General features: G+C 41.2%; 1 protein-coding gene across 5 annotated transcripts in view; it reads right to left on the bottom strand.

Annotated features, from left to right (window-relative positions):
• LOC126266879 (uncharacterized) overlaps nucleotides 1–9,912 on the bottom strand; it is a 268,806-nt gene extending 258,894 nt beyond the window's left edge. For 4 of the 5 annotated variants that reach the window (XR_007548941.1, XM_049971537.1, XM_049971536.1 and 1 more), the window contains exon 1: nucleotides 9,696–9,901. The gene's annotated coding sequence lies outside the window, so the exon portion shown is untranslated. Of the gene's footprint in view, nucleotides 1–9,695 lie in introns of all 5 variants that reach the window. The other variant, XM_049971539.1, reaches the window with a different exon arrangement.
• Between the last annotated feature and the right edge of the window lie 8,011 nt (nucleotides 9,913–17,923).

Raw genomic sequence — 17,923 nt, 5'->3', positions numbered from 1 at the left:
CTATGAGAGGCACCAACTTGGGCATGGAAAGTAGAACCAACAGGAAATTTTGGATAAAAATCGGAAGCGAGCCTCGGAGACCTCACTTGCGTAATGTGGCAAGGATATGACATTGCCAGGTCATGTCAAACACTTTTCGTAAACAAAAAAGACGAAAACCTGATGTTGGCCTCTGGAAAAGGCTGTTCAGATGCAGACTCAAGGGACACAAGATTATCTTGTGTGGTGGTGGTAGTTAGTGTTTAACGTCCCGTCAACAACGAGGTCATTAGAGACGGAGCGCAAGCTCGGGTTAGGGAAGGATTGGAAAGGAAATCAGCCGTGCCCTTTGAAAGGAACCACCCCGGCATTTGCCTGAAACGATTTAGGGAAATCACGGAAAACCTAAATCAGGATGGCTGGAGACGGGATTGAACCGTCGTCCTCCCGATTGCGAGTCCAGTGTGCTAACCACTGCGCCACCTCGCTCGGTCACAAGATTATCAGTGGTAGAGCGACCTCTGTGGAAGCCATCCTGACATGGAGCCAGCAAGCCACGTGACTCCAGGACCCAACCTAACCACCGACACACCATACGTTCCAGCAGCTTACGAAGAACGTTGGTGAGGCTGATGGGCCGATAGCTATCCACATCAAGAGGGTTTTTACCAGTTTTGAGTACCAGAATGATGATGCTCTCCCACCATTGTCATGGAAAGATGCCATCACACCAGATCTAGTTTAAGATGATGAGGATGTGTCACTTGTAGTCAGATGAGAGATGTATAAACATCTGACTGTGAATCCAGTCTGGCCCAGGACCAGGGTTGGGGCAATGTGCAAGGGCACTGAGGAGGTCCCACTCTGTAAATGGGGCATTATACGATTCACTGTGGTGTGTTGTGAAAGAGAGGACTTTCCCCCCTTCCACCCGCCGTTTGAGAGTGCGAAAGGCTCTCCAACACAGAGGCTCAAGCATAATGCTCAGCAATCGTGATTGCTTCGGTAGATAACATGCCATTTATGTTAACACCAGGAGCACCTGTTGGGGTCTGGTACCCATAAACACATTTGGTCCTTGCCCAGACTGGGGAAGGTGACGTATGGCACCCAATGGTTGAGACGTATCTCTCCCAACACTCCTGCTTCCATTGTCTGATAAGTTGGTGAACGCAGGCATGGAGCCATTTAAAGGCTATGAGGTGCTCCAGGGAAGGGTGCCACTAATGCTGCTGTAGAGCTCACCAACGCTCCTTAATTGCTTCGTGACTTCCAGCGACCACCAAGATACTGCCTTTCACCGGGGGCACCCTAAAGAGTGAGGGATCACGTTTTCTGCCACAGAAAGAATTGTTGTAGTCACCTGCTCAACCATCACATCAATGTTCCCATGTAGGGGAGATTCAATGGTGACAGCAAAGGTGAAAGTTTCCCAGTCCACCTTGTTTAAAGCCCATCTGGGCAAACGTCCATGGGCCTGATGCTGGGGCAGTGACAGGAAGATGGGGGAAGTGGTCACTACCACACAGGTCGTCATGTCCTCTCCAGTGGATAGATGGGAGGAGTTCTTAACTATAAATTGATAAATCAATGGCTGAGTAACTAGCATGAGGCACACTGAAGTGTGTGGCAGCCCCAGTATTTAAGAGGCAGAGGTCGAACTGAGACAATAAAGTTTCGAAATCTCTGCCTCAGCCAGTAAGCACAGTGCCACCCCACAAGGGGTTGTGGGTGTTAAAATCTCCCAAAAGGAGTAAATGTTTAGGGACTTAATCAATCAGTGCAACAAATAAATTCAGGGATACTGCACCATCTGGAGGAAGATATATATTGCAGACAGTTATTTCCTGTGTCGTCCTTATTCTGACAGCCACAGCTTCAAGAGGGGTTTGGAGGGGCACAGTTTCACTACAGACTGAGTTTAGGACATAAATGCCAACTCCACCTTACCCTCGATTATAGTCGCTACGGTTCCAAAATGTCCCTTATAGCCGCGGAGGGCAGGGATCCGCATTGCTGGGAACCAGGTTTCCTGGAGCACAATGCAGAAAGCAGGTGTAAAGCTTAACAGCTGCCGTAGCTGAACCACGCGGTGGAAAAACCACATTTCCAGGGAAGGATAAGTCATCATGAGACTTTGAAGGCATGGAACATTCAATGAGGCAGTTTACGCCTCAGGGTCATCTACTGTCACTGACTTATTGCCTGAGCAATCTATTTCCATTGTGTCTGAGGGTCCGGGGGGTCTAGGTCCTCAGCAGACATCAGAATCTCCACCTCATCTGCAGCTACAGAGCTTGTAGGTAGCAGTGGTGTGGATGTTGCCACAATTTCCTTGGTCTTGGGAATCTTCTTTCTAGATTTCTCTTGCTGCTCCTCGGGTTTCCCTGGCTGGGAGGACTTCACTGGTTCAGTCTCTGGGATTGAGGATAAGCATGAAGCCCTACAACCAGCTGCTGTTGGACTCTTCAGCCACTGGCAGGTATCATCTTTCCCACTAGGGGAAACCTGGGAAGGGCGTGACCTAAGGGACCACCTCCTATCAACAAGAGCCGAAGAAGACCTACACTTCTCCAGCACAGAAGTCAGGACTGATATCCCTGATGGTTGGAGGGGTGTTGCTCCCAAAGTAGGTGGGCCAGGAGCAACAGGGATGGAAATGCCACCCACCATCAAGAGGGCAGGTGTAGTCTTCCGGCTCTGAGGGGTGACTGGGGTTGGGGGAGCTGATGGAGCTAGAACTGTTGTAGCAGCAGCGTAAGACAATGTCATACTTATAGGATGTAGGCGTTCCTCTTAGCCTCAGTGTAGGTCTATGACTTCCCTTTCTTTCTGGAGAATCCTACAGTCAGGTGAGCAAGGCGAATGGTGCTCTCCGCAACTGACACAGATGGGCTGCAGGGAACATGGAGTATTGGGATATGATGAGCATCTGCAGTCTCGACATGTGACACTGAAAGTACAGCATGAAGACATATGGCCGAACTTCCAGCACTTAAGCACCACATTGGGGGAGAGATGTAGGGCTTTACATCACAGCGGTAGACAAGCACCTTGAGCACCTAAGATAATGTATCGCCCGCAAAGGCCAAGATGAAGGCACCAGTGGTAACCTGATTATCCCTCGGACCCCGGTGGGCACGCCAAATAAATGTACACCACACCCCTCTAAACTGGTGAGCAGTTCATCGTGAGAATGCAAAAGGTCACTGTGAAATATGATATCCTGGACCATATTTAAGCTCTAACGGGGCATAATGGTTACAGAAACATCCCCCAGCTTGTCACGCCTGTGACTGGGCAGAGGATGCTGTTTTGATCAAGACTGGCCCAGATCTCATTTTGGACAAGCCCTGCACCTCCCCAAACTTGTTCTCTAGACAATCAACAAAACCTGAGGGTTCATCATCATGAAAGATTCCCCATCAGCTCTCGAACATACAAGGTATCAGGGCAAATAAGAGCAGCTGCCATCCTTAGCCTGATTTTCCACCCACAGTGTGGTCAGGGAGGGGAACAAGTTTAGGGTTGTACTTCTGTGCGTTGAATTGGGCCCTTGAACACTTAAGAGACTACTGGTGTTTGAACACCAGCAAGAGATGATGTACTACACTTCATCGCCTGTCATCAGCTGATGCCATCCACTCCGACAGGGGCCCTCCCCACAGGTGCCACCCAGCCGCAGCAAAGGTCACCTGGCAGGTTGGCCATAGCTGGGAGTCCCAGTGCCCCAGTGTGGCCCAGATGAGCCTTTGGAGGAGCAGGGAGTTCTGCAACAGGTACCACAGCTTTGTCTGATGTTGTGGGAGGAGGTACAGGCTTAGAAGTAACTGCAGCAGCACAAGTGCACTGACAAACACAGGTATTGGTATTGAGACTAGCAACATCCATTCGTGTAGCAGCATCACTTTTCTGAACCTGGCTGTTTAGCAACCAAAGCAAAGAAGCTAGCAAACGTGGAGACCTGCATGGCCTCACCAAAGGGGATCCGTTTTGTTGTTTAGATCTCTTATGTCTTCAGTTCTTCAAGCGAGACACAGCAGTCCCTACTCCAGACAGGGTGAACTCCAGAGCAGATCGCACACTTTGGGAATCCTTCACGGGCACCTTAAGCACATTTGCTACAAGTGGTTTCTCCCTCACATCCAAGAGTGGTGCGTCCAAAGGGCTAGCATTTAAAACAGCACTTTGGGTCGGGATACAGGGCCATGCTGTTAAATGAAGAAAACCCACCATAATATGCTCCAGGAGTTTCACACAGTTAAATGTGAGGATGAATGAGCTGGATTTGACCAGATCACCTTCGACTCGTTTAACAGTAATCTGCATGTGCCTTCTGGGACCCCCTCAACTTTCAAGTCTTCCTGGGGGATGTCCTCCAGATCCCTGCATGTCACACTACCGTTACTGTGGTTCAAGTAGGTATGGAGCTCAGTCTCAATTGCATATTCCCCAAAGATTATGGCCTTCTGCAAGTTTGTCATTTGTTAGAAGCTTGAGATTTCAGCCAACAGCCTCCCATTTTGCAACCGCTTAACAGATTTTAACATACCCACAATCCACATCAAACCCTTTTGAATGCAAAAAGGTGACACTCATTCAAAATTTTGCTCTTTTCTTTTAGATAATAACAACACATTCTGACTACCAGCACGTCTTCTGTTACTATATATACTAGAATTCTGAAAAGTTCTGAGTTGGGAGAACTGCCTACAGAAGCCCACATGTTAGATTTGGTGTTGGTACCTTCCAGTGGCCACACTTTCCGCAATGAGGAGGAAGAGAAAATTTCGAAGGATCCATCTTAGTCCCGTGAACAGCTAGGGAAATAAAAGTGCACTAGACAGACTCCTGCATGCCTAAGTAAGCCTTATACAACCGAGGTGTGGCAGGTACCCCAGACGTTGCCCACTAATGACTGTTCTAACTGAACAGCCACACACTTCATCATCACGCAGCACACCTCAACTTTGGGGAGGTTTTTACCATACTTACAATCTGGTCTGTCAAGACAAGACCCCCCATTCCCAATGACAAGATACGTATTCCCTATGATACACAATATTCCACCACAACACTGCACAGTGGCTGCTGAAACATGCCCAGCACTCACAGTGACAGTGGACTGGTGGTTGTTACTAGCCCCCAGATCAGGAATGCCGATGTCACCAAGCCCATATTCAGCAAACCAATCCTGAGCCCAAGGGCACATCTGTTTAATGAATTATACCTTTTGACTACTGCTTCACAGTATATTTACTCCTTCATAAAGTTTGATACAAACTCACTGCAGTTTAGCAGGTACAACCATGTACATAATTAAAATACCAGAAAGACAAAAAGACAGTCATAACTCCACATTAAAGTTTGTTTGCAAAATGAAATGCACAATGCTGCCATCATAATTTTTGGTCATTTACCAATGATGTGAAATGTCTATCAGACAGAAAAGTTAAATCTGAAAACAAACTGAAAAAGTCTCCTTTGAAACTTCCATTCTATAGAAGAATTTATAATTTTATGATGCAAAGCATGGGAATTATTAACTCAAAACAGTACTACAAAAAATTGTAGATGGTCAGCATGTAGCCTTATTTATGTATGAATGTGTAATGTGAAAGTAAAATGACTTCTTCCTTATCTTTATGATTAATCGTGCAAATTACCCAAGGAACCTGAAATATATAACTAAGGTGTTGGTCCACAAGAGCAGAGATTCTCTCTGTGGGGGCACAGCAACCAGCCACAACTAGCTGTCCTGCATGGTTAGGCTTAGGTACTTTAGAAAGCATGTAAAAGTAAGAGTGCATGGAGCAGTGAAGCATGGAGAGAAAGACTCGGGGGGAGAGATTCTGGGACGGACCTACAAACCTGAGGAGGAAATAGAGATCCTGCTGGATTTCAGGAGTGTGGTCACCATATCTGAAAAGTCAGAGGGGGGTGGGGGGGGTGTCCCCTCCACCAGATAATCCCTACAGTTCATAACCACAGTGGTTGAGCCTTTGTCAGCAGGTATGATTACAATATTGGGATCAGTTTTTATGTGGTGGATTGCAATTCTTTCTGCAGATTGGAGGTTGATTTCCATGTTCAATGATGCAAGGAATGATGATGAGGTAAGGTTCAATTACTGGAAAGTGTGGGAACAGTGGGGATGAATCACAGTTAGAAGGAGGAGTAAATTGAGTCAAGTGGAGTTAGTATTAGTTTTAAATTGAGTCTGATTGGTAAGGTTGGTGGTGAGAAAGTGATTCCACTGTAGGGACTCGAAGAAGGAGAGGTCTTAAAAATGCCCAGCATGACTGAATTTGAGGGTAAGGCATTTGGAAAAGACATACTTCTGTAGGACTGAGGATTTTGAAGGACATGTTGTTGACTTAACAACTCCTTGCACAAATACAAAGTAATCAGATTCTTTAGGTCTAGAACCATTACTAACTTAGTCTTACAGATAGGCAAGCTCAAATCACCCCTACACCTTCAGTGCCACTTCTATTTTGTGATACACAAGTCTTTACAATCTCCCAGATTGAAGCCCGGCCTTGCAACTAATAGGTCTGCATTTAAACCTTTGTAGAGATGTGACCATTCCCAAATTTCCACCTCAGTACATCTCGTGTCTCTTACACAATCTTTCACCTGAATATCTTCCTGCTCGTCCTTGAAACACACACCTTTGAGCCAATCCTCAAGAACTTACAGGCTAGTTATTTAGCTAACATAATGGTTTCCTTGTTTAGTAAACAATACAATCCATGGGTTTATTCTTCAAAGTGTTACCTCTCATATTAAGTAAATGGTACCTGCACTCGCACTCTCTCTCTCTCTCTCTCTCTCCCCCCCCCCCCCCCCTCCCTCTCATTGCCGTGGGTGCTATATGCGTGTTTTATTGACAATATGTCATTTAGTTCTAGTGTGTGCCATGATTTGAGTCAAGTTGTTTACTAGACCCATAAAGGTTTAGTGGAGATGACTGACTACTGGGAGAAGAAGACAGGTGAGAGAGTCATGTATGTGTGGTGATGGGGGAGGGAGGCAAGGCTAACAGAAGATGTTGGTTTGTTCCTTGCTATGAACAAATTGTTTTTGAAGTAAAATTTTATGCATGTATGCAATTGAGGAGTATCAAACTGGTTTAGTTCTGTATTCAGTTTAATGCTATGTACAGAGCAGACAGAAAAAAAAAACACTCTACTCTGTCTCACTTGTTCCTTATCACGTGCCTGGTTACAATGGGCTGTGCATCTGCCTCTGTCATGCAGAAACAGTACTCAGTCACCAAAGTAGTACTAGTTATTTTAGATATTTTGTTATCCCTATCAACACTTCAACACTTTTAAATACGATATGACGCTAGACCAATTTGAGCTGACCTGTAGAATACACATACAAAACTCCACTTAATAAAATATTTTGCTGTTAATGAGAAACAAACTGACATTTTCTACTGACACAGGCCACAGCATTACAAGTGATGAGCAGAATTTATTTGGGGTGAGTCTATCTAAATATTACATATAGGCCTAGTCAATTGCAAATATCTGCTGAAACATCAGAAACACACTATCTGATTATTAAGAGACTTATCCAAAGTGTGTATTTTGGATTATGGGGGAGTATGGCATGGCAAATATGCTTGTTAACCAGGTGAGAAAAGTAGCACCTGTATGTGAAAGCCTAAGAACATTGCAAAAGAAATTACTTATTTCAGATGCATCACCCACTAGTAGCACAGCATCAGGGAGGGGAATTCCTCAAGTGAAAACTGCAACAGTTATCAATCTGGAAGTGATGTTAACGTTTGGTTGGTTTAAAATAGTTTTATAGATAAGATCAGCTCACTGTACAGAAGAGGACTATGGAAAATTTTTAAAAAAATCACCATGACAGACAGGTCTGAAATTCGACTCAAAAGAGGAGAGGATGTCTTTGCATTGAAAGAAAGGGATTGTGTCCATTTGATCATTTAGAGATGGAGCACAAGCTCAGATTATAAAAGAATGTGGAAGGAAATCAGCTGTGTTCTTTCAAAAGCAACCATCCTGGCATTTTACAAAACTTCGCTCAGTCTCTTTACATGGTATCAAAATCACAAAGATGTGGTCTTTAAGAATTTAGAGTTGTAAGAAGAATTCCTTTATCAAGTTGCCTTCCATTAGGAAAGTGGGAGTACACAGCAACTGTGATGCGATTCACCACACAACCATCAATCTTGCTGACATTTAGCGCCACCTACGAACTATTCAGTAAATATGAGGAACAACATACCTGTCATGATATTTAAATATAGAGAAAAAAATAATACAAAGATAGAAACATTTAAATCAGATCAATTCTAATACTTACATATAGCATGTGCCTTTTTGTGCCTTGTAAATAAATTTACCCATCTGACATTACATACGTGTTTAAAGAATAAAACAACTGACCCACAAGGAGTGAACCTGGAATTTTTTTATGTTTTCAATGTTTACTGGCAAAGTTTAACAGTAATGTAAAGAATCTTACCTAAGTTTTATTTTATGTAATTCCCGTGCAAATTTGAAGTTTTTTACTTTCCTTTAAATGTTGGTATGTAATCTAATGTATATGCCACATAGGTTATTCCATGAGTTATAACTTTTTATTGTATTGCCTGACCATGAAAAAAAAGACTGATTGCTGCGCTCTATAATTCACAAAAAAAATTCCTTTATATTGCTTGTGAATAAATAAGTGCTAATCTAATCTAATCACCTAGACTCAAGTCTATGCCTACTTCTGCCCTCTTGCTAATTTGCCCATCTCTTTCCATAAGCTCCCCTCCCCCTTGCCAGTCATCCTCCGTTTTCCACCATCCTAAAATCCATTCAGTATTTCACCGTTTCTTACTTTAATCACATCTTTAGCATCAATGTAAACATTTTAGCAGCCTTCTAAGTCCTCTTCCCTCATTCACAATGAACTTCCACACAGTTTTCTTAATGGTTTATCCCCACTTTTCAAACCTGTAACCAATTACCTATCTTACACTTTTGGGTGATGATCGCAACATTCTGATCAGTGTGCTTAGTCATTGGGCCTACTATATTTCTGCTCTACAGTAAGTGGTTGTTCGTATTCAAAATCAGAATCGTTTGTACAATTATGAGTTTTCTTCTAATACCTACCACAGATACATACATCACGTTACACGTATTGCAGCAGCATGTGAGGCATTTCCCAACTTTGTTATGTACTTTACTATTCACTGGCAGTTCTCCTTATGTATACGAGCTCATACATTAATTTCTACATCACGTTCACTGCTATCGGTGACGTTTTTTATTTTCAAAAAGAATTTTATTTCTGATTCTGTAGTGTAAGCAGGGCTACGAAACTCAAAAATAACAAAATACAGAGCCAAATTATTATTATTATTATGTACGCTTAGGATTTTTAAAAGGAAATAGATCTCTAATAACCAAGCTATCAATTTCTGATGAAGACAGGCTGAAAACAGGTCTTTTGTTGCCACTTACGTTCGTAACGCTCATTGTGACAACTATGTGAAATATTCCACCAAATGTTCTGACGGCGCACTTCAAAGCCTGAAATATTCTACACGTTGGAACAATTACGAATTATCTAGTAATTAGCCACAAACAGTTATTCCTCGCCAGGCTGGGAAACAAAAATTTCTGTGTTACAATCAAAACAAACTGCAGTCATTCAGCTTTATCCGAAGCAAATCATACCTTGGCAATACAGCAACAAATTTATTTGTTATGATGGAACAGTTTTACTTCTGAGAAATAAACTGTCACACAATCCGTTCGTTTTCACATATTTTCTACTATTGCAGGGGCCTGGAGCTATTAATTCTTACACCTATGACATTTCACATAATGTAAACAAAGACCCAGGCTCGCAGACGATTTTGAATTTATCTTAGGAAAACCATGCAAAGAGAACGATAGATCGAAATCGTGCTATGATTAGATCAGGTGTCTCCAACAGGCCACAAAAACTTGCACACAAATCCTGCCATCAATGCGTCTGCCAGTCGACCGGCCTGTGAAAATACCCTACTGCGGTACTGCCACAGCCGACTTTTTACAAGCCAAAAGTCATGACAAGTAACAAAGCCGAGAAGGCGGCCTACTACCAAGGAATACAAATTACGACTGTTTCGATCGTTCTCCGATGTGACACTTCTGGGAAACTAATGCCTTAGACATATCTATTGAAGTATCAATAACACCTCCCTGCGATTCATCACAATATGGATTCGTAATGAATAAATTGAAATAAAAATAAATTTCCTCGAAAAACTTTAAAAATGTCAATTCTTCCTCTTTTAGCAGTACCCCTTCTTATCATGTGCAGTCTACTTAAATTTTCTTTCCACAAAACTCGCTATATTAGGGAACGTCTATCTTCTACACCTATAATTCTTTTTTTTATCTGTCACTATCACTATAGCTATAATTGGAACCATTACTGTTATTTTATTATCACCGTTAGTGCTATTAGTGGCAGTAGCTGGAACAGTACAAGTATGGCCAGCATTAAATTTATTAGTTCATAGCCAGTATTATTTACCCACATGACCACTTTAGAAACTCAAATGATTTTGTTACTATTTGAAATATTAAAATTGTTATTTCTAAGGAACCTATAATGGAAAAAAGGTACTGTTTTGTGAAAATTTGGTCTGATATAAGAGAAGGACGTGAGATCAGATCACATTAAATTATATAAATAAATAAATAGACGTCGGAAGGCCATAGGTCTGTATGTAAGAGCAAGTTTTCTTAATCATTTGTTAATATACAAATGACATTTAAAGATAGAGAGAGTGTATGAAACCACATTAAACTGCATAGACATATCGCATTCGTAAAATACTGTGTTTATCATAGAAAACGTTTGCTTGTTTTTTAATTAAATACCGTAACATATTTCGACAGCCTCATAAACACTACGTTCCAGAATGTGCAGGCAATCATCATTACAGTAACATGATAGTCTGCACTACGGTACACCAGTTCCCAAGAGACACAAACACCCACAGAGCCATCAGAAGGTAATGCCGCATTCTTCCCAAGAGATGACACGAAATGACATAATAGAAACATACATTTTTAAAGTTTTACAATGAAATTTATTTCTAGTTTTATTTATGTATTCCCAATTTTGTGATTGCATAATGTGATTAATCAGTAATATAAGGAATGAGTCAGATTTACATCACCATAAAGATATAAAAACAAATGTGTTCCAACAAAAGTGGAGCAAATTAGTGAGTAACCAAGTGAAAGTTCAGAAAAAATAATGTTAATAGAATCACTATCTTAAACAATGAAGACGAATTAAATGGCTAACATGTTACGTAAACTAAGTCTCAAAAGATAAATACAAATAACATCACGAATTTATAGAAACATTCATTGATTAATCTGCAAGAAAGTAGATAGACATATGCCCAAGATATTTTCTTAATTTAGATTTAAATGTGGATGGGACATTAGCAGTAGGGCAAAGTGCATACGATGGCATTTTCTTTGTGTGTGTTGCATGTATTCAGGGGCAAACTACATTGATTTATGAATATCTCCTCATCGACTTAATCTAATGTTCTGTTAATTTATTTATGGCACCTTTGGGGGGTTGACTTATTACCTCCTGGAAATAATGACCTTTTCGGAAATCATCACACGTCTCCCCCTCATCCTCCTCCTCCCCCACCCCTTTGAAAAATACCTTCGCCAATACAAGCACACTTTTAATATCAATTGAATTATCTAACTAATTATATCGATAAATTAATTAACCTCCAGGCCTCCTTCCCACACAGCACTCCCCGTCCCTTCCCCATCTCCAAATTGATGGGAAAAGGACTCAGTCTGTCATGTGGAGGAAGGATCTCATGACAGGAAATTCAAATCAATGTCAATTATGTAGCAAAATATATACTGTTTATATCTACAATTCAATTCACAGGGATTGGATCTCTCTCTGGTGGGGAAAGCTCATCTTTCTCTGGTGTTTTGGGAAGATGTAGGTCTTGTAAGATACCCCGAAAACAAGTAATTAAAGACAGAGCTCTTTGAAGATATACTGCCATGAAACACTCATCACACATAATTACACTGTCACAGATCGCGCTAAACATATCTGGTGAAAAAAATTCCCGACTGCCCCGACATTCGCACCATATCATGCAAACCACCAGTCAGTATCGCCACAGCTGTGGGACCGTGCTAATCCTCCACAAACAAAGACTCAGGTAATGGCATCCCTTTGAAATTTGATACCAGGCTCACTTCCTGGTTATCTCTCTACCTCTCTTCCTCTTTTCCTCTCTCTGTCTCAAGTGGTTGTTTCCTGTTTGTGTGAACCAATGTATGCAAACACACGCAGACCAAGATGTCTTCCCCAACCCTCCTCCCTTCCATCCCATTTCCCTGCCCCCTCGCCGCTTATACATATCTGGAGTTGGAGGTCAGAATATCCCTTTGTTCTCACACTTCCACTGTCATGGAAATCTGTAGCAGATAGAACAAAGATATTCGAGAACAAATAGGCAGCGTACATCTTGTGCTACCCTAACCCCACCTTTACACTGAATAAAGTAGTGGATACCTGGTAACCTCCAGCTGTCGACTTTTTCAAAATATTCCCTTACTCCATCAGACTGATTGACTAATTAATTAAATCGATACACTTTGTGTGTGACCAGTTTTTCCTAGCATCTTATTGGTCGATACTAGGACTGGTATATTTGGTTGGATTCGATTTCTCAGCTGCCCAGTTTCCAAACCCTAATCGTCCCCATTAAGAATTTTTTCTCTTGTCTCCTAGTGATGGATAATGGCACAGTTAGGTAGGAAGTCCATTAAGTTCAAGGTAGCTTAAGCAATCTGCAGAGGGGTTGGATTGGTGTGTGAGTGCTTGCAATACCACTAAGATGGATGCTGCCTTCTTGTTCTCAATCGTCTTTGTTCTATCCACTACACGTTTCTGTAGCAGTGGAAGTGAGAGAACAAAGGGATGTACCAACCTCCTACACCAGGTATCCATAAGTGGCGAGGGAGGCAGGAAAGTGGGATGAGAGGGAAGAGGAGTAGGGAGGACATCTTGATTTTGCATAGATTGGTTCACATAAACAGGAAGCAACCACTTGAGACAGAGACAGGGCAAGAGTGAGCGAGGGAAAGAGATAGGCAGGAAGTGAGCCTGGTATCACATTTTGAAGGGATGCCACTACCTGATGCTTTGTTTGTGGAGGATTAGCACGGGCCCGCAGCTGGAGTGATTCCTGGCTGGTGGTGTACATGGTGCAATGCAGTTGACCTGGCTGTCAGCGACGTGATCGGGATTTGTTTTACCGCGCCAGATACATTTAGAGCGATCTGTGACAGTGCAATTATGTGTGATGAGTGCTTCATGACAGTATACGTTGCGCAATCTCTAAAGAGCACTCTGTTTAATTAGTTGTGTTCATGGTATTTTACAAGACCCATGTCTTCCAAAACAGCAGAGAAAGATGAGCTTTTCCCACCAAATGAAAGAGAGATCCAACTGCTGTGAATTGAATATTATAAATAAGTAGTGTATTCTTTGCTATGTAATTGACATCAACACCCAAAAGGCCATAAATCAATTAACAGAACAATAGGTTAAGGAAGTGGGGAAGGATTCATAAATCAATCAAATTTGTCCCTGAACATATGCCACCCACATCCAATGTACTGGTACACACTTTGCCCTATTACTAACAATAATGTGGGCTTTAATATCTGCAGGATGAGTATTGAAAACTTTTTTGACAGAACTGTGAATAACTTGTTGTACAAACTTGGGTATTTTAGATTCATACATAAATCATTTGAGACCTTGTATTGTAATAATTGTATCCACAATTAGGTGTAAAAAGAGAATGGTTGTTAGAGAGCAAAAACATCAAAGATATAGGCACTGAGATGTGGTGGTTGATATTTGGAGCCTACAGAACATGTTTCTGCACGAATATCTTGTATGAATGTGACTAACTGCTCTCATTTGTGCAATAAAAATTTCTATGGAGAAAGACTGATTATCTCAAAAAATTATACCATAAGACATGATAGAATGACAGTAGCCAAAATAAGCGGCTTTGCTAGCATTCATATAACCAAACGGTTTAATTACACATAGGCTATGTATTGCCACACTGAGTCTTATCTGAATGTCTAGAATATGCCCAGGCCAGTTTAACTTGTCATCAGCTAAAATGTTCAGGGACTTAGAAGGTTCACAGTGTGCTATTTTTTGGTTATTACAGTTCAAATCGATTGCAGCAATTACTTGCTGAGATACATAAAATTGCACTTATTGTGTTTTTTCAATATTTGGTTTCAATCCACTAGAGTTAAACCAAATATAAGATGACTACAAGCATAGCATTTAATTTATTTTCCATTTAACTGACTGTTCGTCTTTCAAGCAGAATAGTATGGATGTCAGCAAAAATAGTAAATTTGTTCTCATTGTTTGCCAAAATGGAAGATCGTTCATGAAGATAAGAAACAGTAAAGACCACAAAATGTATCCTTGTGGCACTCCACACCTGTAATGTGCTCTGGTCAGACGAAACAGGACAGCCAACAATAACCATTAAATATCACCTTCTGATTACTATTGTAAGGGTATTAGGTTGGTGCACAACTTTGTAGCGTTTTGTTTTTTATATTGGTGCTCTGATTGCTATGGGTTTATTTATCGATTGTCTTTTCCATTTCTAGCTCATTGTTGCTATTAGAGTTTACGTATTGTCATTTTGTGAGTGGAGTTGCAGAAGGTAGAAAATGGAATGCCAAGTGGAGAAATCGGAAACATTTCCAGCATTCTTCTGTTTGATTTCAGTACAGGGGTGTCAGCAATGGAGGTATCCGGAAATATTTGCGCTATGTATAAGGATAATGTCATTGGACAGAGCATAGAAAGAAAACTGTTTTCTCGTTTTAACGAGGATCGTTTTGACATTAGTGACTCTCCACATTCAGGAAGTCCTTTGGGGTTAAATTAAGATTGTTTAAAAGCATTAATCCACGATGATCCAAGAAATGGCAAATGTGATCAACTGTGATCATTCCAGCATCATGCGAAATTTGCACACAATGATGAAGGGTCAAGAATCGGGTGTACAGGCACCTCATGTTCTAAAGCCTGAATCACAGAAATTAGCAGTTGCAGTCTGCGCATTTCTGCTTTTTCATCATCAACTGGCTTGTGAACAACAACAAACATTTTTATCAACTGTCATTACAGGTGACGAGCAATGGTATCTTTACGCTAATGTAAGGAAAAGAAAGGAAAGGTTGAGCCCAAACAAAGTGACAACTCCCCATACAAAGACCTGAATGCATCCACAGAGGATAATGTTACATATCTGGTGGATCACCTGGAGTGTGAAGTACTATGATCTGCTTCCCCGAGGTGTAACCATCCCTGCTGACATTTATTGTCAAAAACTGAGACATTTTACAGACGCTCTCCAAGAACAACGACCTAGAAGATTGAATGAAGTGATGCTTCTTCATGAAAACACATGCCTGCATTGTGCTACACTGACAAGAAACACTTTACAGGAGTTGGGTTGGGAAGTCATTCCACACCGCATTATTCACCTGAACTTCCACCCTCAGATTTTCAACCTCCCTCTCTCTATCGAACAACCTTCAAGAAACTTCCTCCTTAGATGCCAATGAGCTCCGAACGTGGCTCGACAGGTTCTTCGCTTCAAAACCACGTGATTTCTAGAACCACTAAATAGAAAATTTATCATATCGTTGGCAGACTCTTGTAAATTTTGAAGAACATGTTATGGATGACTAAAGTCTCTATTATGTGTGTCTTTTATAACACTTATGGAAACACTACGAACTTACACACCCACATAATACAGCCGAATGCACCCACAGGTACTACCATTCAAACCATAAAAATTGGCCTTCCTTAAGAGAATGTTGTGGTCTACACATTCAACGGCCTCTGACAACTTACAAAAGATTCTAGTACATGAAATTTTGTTATTTATAGATTCAAAAATTTAATTTGCGAGAGAGAAAATAGCCTGCTCTATTGATCTGTGTTTTGGAAAGCAAATCGACTTTGTTGAGGGTGTTGTGAACCTCAGGTGTTCTATAGTTCTCTTCTCTAATATTTTCGAGGAGCAATGTAACAGAGGTACGGAGCGAATTCGCCAGGCAGATTAACGACTATAGCCGGTGTGCCGCCCAGCCTGGGTGTGGTTTATAGGCGGTTTTCCACATCCTACTAGGTGAATACTAGGCTGGTCCCCACGTCCCGCCTCAGTTCCACGACCCGCAGACATTTGAAACACGTCCACACTATTTCACGATTTACACTAGATGCAGACAGCTGGGGTACACTTATTCCATCCCGGGGTGGGGGGGGGGGGGGGTATGGGATGGCGGCAAGAAGGGCATCCGGACACCCTTAAATTTCACCATGCCAAATCCGTCGTTAACACCGCCGACCCTGCGCACAATGCGTAATGAAGGCAGTAGCAAAAGAAACAATGAAAGAAGACGTCTTAAAAAGTGGTTCCACAATAGCAAACCTTAATCTCTCTGGGAGAGTACTTTGCCGCAAAGATTCGTTGAAAATATGACACTGCAGCACTTAACAACTTTAGATGAAATGTGTACAATACCTGTGGTAGTTTGGGTTTCAGTACCTTTATTATGTTTTTAACTTCATTAATTGTGGCTGGAGCTATATTAACGTGGTCCTAAATGTTGTGGTCAGCTCATTGTAATAAATTCATGGCCGTATTTAATGAGCCCTTACAGCCTACATGTTCTGCTGCAGAATTACTTCCAATTTTATCATTACAGTTTATCTTTACCATATTGTCATTCCTATTACTCCTGCCACAGTCTCTCTAAATGATGTTCCAAATTGATTTTGTTTTGTTCTTCGAGCAATCAATTTCAGATTTAACATCTAAGGTCCTGGGTTTGACCATCACCATTTTCAAAACTTCAAGGTACAGTTTACGATAATGTCTTGCAAATGTATCATTTGATACTATATTAAAAGACATGAAATCCCCCTTTAACCCTGAAAGAAATTTTAATTCCTTCTGTAAACCATGATTTACTGGAAGAAATGTTGTTTCTGACATTTCTTTTTGGAAAAGTCATTTCAAATAGACACACATATTAATTTAAGAAAATTTTAAATATATCGTTTACATAAGTTATCCTCTACATTGTCTGGAGGTACCCATGATTTGGGAGAATTTCTCGCAATCGGGAACATTCTTGTAAAAGCACAGTCATCTAATTTTACTGAAGGCTGCGATTTACAGAATTTTAGGTTGTGAGCATAAACAGAATCCTACATCATTCCCCCCTCAATATGTAAATCAATTACCTATTCTTTCTAGGGAATTTCACAACTCAACCAAATCGAATAACTTTCTTTGGCGAGACCCTTGGAGGTGTGTGTAACTCAATCACAGGTGAAATGCTCTGTAGATTGTTCTTTAGACCACTGGTGTTTGAGTTCACAAGGGTGAAGGCAATCTTTCAAGTAAGATGTTATTTGGAATATCTTTAATTTTTAAAATGAAGTATTTTGTTTTCCTCCCTTGGTCTTTATAGAGACCTTTGTATAGAGGCATTAGTTTGGCTTTGAATTTCATTTCTCATAGATACATGAATCGTATCACGTGGATCTTAACTAATGAATGGTGCTTCCTTTATCTTGTGTTTATCCATATGTTGGCGTAACAAAGAAGTGAAAGCTGGTAGATCTACTTCCTGACCTTACAATGAACTCACCAGACAATGTTAGAGTTGTATCACACAACATCTCAGCAGCTTTTGAGTTACTTTCTTGCTTCACATAGGGACACAGTCCTTGGAGAACTGAAGAAACGATGTCATGCCATTTATTTTTTCCATGTGTT

The sequence above is a fragment of the Schistocerca gregaria genome, chromosome 4 (assembly GCF_023897955.1).
Source record: "Schistocerca gregaria isolate iqSchGreg1 chromosome 4, iqSchGreg1.2, whole genome shotgun sequence".
Classification (NCBI taxonomy): domain Eukaryota; kingdom Metazoa; phylum Arthropoda; class Insecta; order Orthoptera; family Acrididae; genus Schistocerca; species Schistocerca gregaria.
Note: the sequence above shows the minus strand (reverse complement) of the source record. Positions and strands in the feature narration are given on the sequence as shown.